The sequence below is a fragment of the Priapulus caudatus genome, unplaced genomic scaffold (genome assembly GCF_000485595.1).
Source record: "Priapulus caudatus unplaced genomic scaffold, Priapulus_caudatus-5.0.1 Scaffold604, whole genome shotgun sequence".
In the NCBI taxonomy this organism is placed as follows: Eukaryota; Metazoa; Priapulida; class Priapulimorpha; order Priapulimorphida; family Priapulidae; genus Priapulus; species Priapulus caudatus.
This window is the reverse complement of record NW_014577665.1, coordinates 167,109-169,750: the sequence shown is the minus strand read 5'-3', so window position 1 is coordinate 169,750 and position 2,642 is coordinate 167,109. Positions and strand designations below refer to the sequence as shown.

General features: G+C 40.5%; 1 long non-coding RNA gene across 1 annotated transcript in view; it reads left to right on the top strand.

Moving 5' to 3' along the window:
* The first annotated feature begins 369 nt into the window (after positions 1 to 369).
* The window catches only part of LOC106812059, an 18,264-nt gene continuing 15,991 nt past the window's right edge, over positions 370 to 2,642 (top strand). The window contains exon 1 of the long non-coding RNA XR_001394278.1: positions 370 to 486. This is a non-coding gene — a long non-coding RNA (uncharacterized LOC106812059). The remainder of the gene's footprint in view (positions 487 to 2,642) is intronic.

Genomic DNA, 2,642 nt, shown 5'->3' with positions numbered 1-2,642 from the left:
TTATTATCCACATAACCGTGGGCTACGCAGTAAACTATCCATGAGATCTACAGATCTATATATCAAATTTCCGCACACGTCTATCTCTCTATCTATCCATCTCTCTATCTATCCATCTCTCTATCTATCCATCTCTCCATCTATCCATCTCTCTATCTGTCTACATAGAAACTATACTACGTGACGTATATATCGCACTGACGAAACCCACGCAGCATCCCACGCAGCTGTCACCGGGGTGGGACGTGATTGGTCGCCGAGGCTGGCACACATTCGTGACGTTTTCACTTGTTTATGATTTCGCAATACCTGTGGGCAGTTGCCTCTATCTACTCTCGCATGCATGCCTCACGCGTCGCACATTTAAGGCTGTGGTACAGAGTGCGTCCCTGTCCAGGTGTGGATGCTTAACGACGATAGCAAACGCACAGAGTGTTGGCGCTGGTATTCCACCAAGAAGTTTTTCGTGAATATAGATTACCGCTGGTGAGTAATATGAGAGTGTATATGATTTGGGTGGTAGTGGTTGTATGGTTTGATGCGTAGTGCGCGTATTTGTGTGCGTGTGGTGTATGTTTAGACAGAATGAGTAGGTAGCTGACTTATGAATGTAGTGCGCGTTCTAATAAGGATATTTATGTTTCTACATCATGACAGCTAATTACAATAATCAGATCGTTAAAATAGCATATTATATTTGAGAAAAAAACAAATTCTCGGTTAAACGGTAATCTGATGGAAATTAACGATATAGCCGTTGCTGTTTAATGCGTAACTAATTATCAACCTAATGTGTCAACATTTCCGTAGAAATATATAGGCCTTTGCAGCAAGTAATATGATTCAAATTCAACCATGACGTGTTTTAATAATTGTTACAGAAACATATTGAAAGGATAACAATCAATGCTCAGTGTTCTATTGACTATATAAAAAAAATCGTTTACAAACGTCGACCTTTCTTTTTGCGAAAATTCGGTGGATCATGTTTGGACTGTGCATGTTACTCCTGGCGATTAATCGCTATCCAACCTTTCACACCAAATTTCTCCTGGTTAAACTGCCGCTGGCAAAAAAATGATGCAGAACGTTGGACTTGGACAAGTGCGGTTTTCGCCTATATATATTTATACTATATATAATTATTACAGTTTATCTGAAGCCGTTAAAAACGGAGGGGGGCGAAAAATCTCGCCCGTACTCACGTGAGGTTTTTGGTTAATGATATCAGGTGTTAATAATTGTATAAATATAATATATATTATATATAAATATAATTGTACAAATTTGTATAGAATTGTATACGATAGTAAGTTTCGCGGGAAGCGTCGGTGATCGTCTGATGTTTCTCTCGTGTCCTGCCGCTGTGAAGCAATCCAGCTATTTATATCACGTGCGGCGATACTACAGCTACTGTATACGCCATATTTTTCGCGTACGGATATTTTCGCGAATTCAGACTTGACGGACAATTTCGCGAGTGATTAATTTCGCGGTCGGTGAATTATGAATTATTCGGTATTATTCGGTATGAATTATTCGCGTGTTGGGGACGCTGTTGCGAAATTCGCGAAAATTAAACCACCGCGAAATATACAGCGTATGCAGTAACGGATCTTACCGATAACAACATATGCATTATAGTAATACCAACTACTTACGGAGTATAGCGTGCGACGATGAAGGCAATGTATTCTGAAGACGCTCTGAAGGTTTATAGACTTGGACGCACATGCGGTATACCTCCGTAGGCGTTGATTAATTCTCCTTTTTGCAGATGTTAATTAATTAAGTGATGCATTAATTGCTAGGGCCGTAAGGACTCTTCAAGTTCAACCTTTCTACGTGTGGGTCTTCAAATACGTCAGTGAAAAGTAAGCGTGTAATAGCATGAGAATAATACGAATTGGTAAATTATGGTTTATGCCCGAGATATAACTGTGGCTTTAGATATAACTGCGATTGTTTTCTTCTTGCTGTTCGCTATGAGAATGTGTCTTAGGCTGTCTATAATCGAAAATCGACAATAATGCACATATTCCAGCTATTCCGTGCAAGCATATACCATCTATGGGCGGGTGGAAGGTGTACGTGTTAGCAAGATGTTGTGTGTGAGAAAATAGGTAAATAGGTAGCTAAATTTTGTTCGTTAAGCTAAAATGTGAAATTTCAGCGTTTATTGCAAATCAAGTTCATCGTAGGCCAACGACGTAGTTTATTGACGCGCCAACAAGTTAAACGGATACGTACTCTGGCATGTATCCAGGCAGCATTTAACTCGGTGATTTTCACACGTCAGAACTTATGCTTGCTTGAATATTCGCGCTCGTTTCGGGGGTTAAAGTTACCCGAATTAAGCGACACCCGGTTACATATTCGATGCCTTCACACGACGAAGGATTATCCGAATATATATATATAATTGGCCCAAAATTGCTTAAATATTTCAAAATTTTCTGGGGGGGCATGCCCCCAGACCCCCCTAGCACTGGCATGGCTACGGCACGTGCCAAACGTACGGTTGTCAAATTTGCCATGTGCGTGCATGTTAGTATGCATGTATAAATGTATGTACGTGTGTGTGTGTGTGTGTGTGTGTGTGTGTGTGTGTGTGTGTGTGTGTGTGTGTGTGTGTGTGTGTG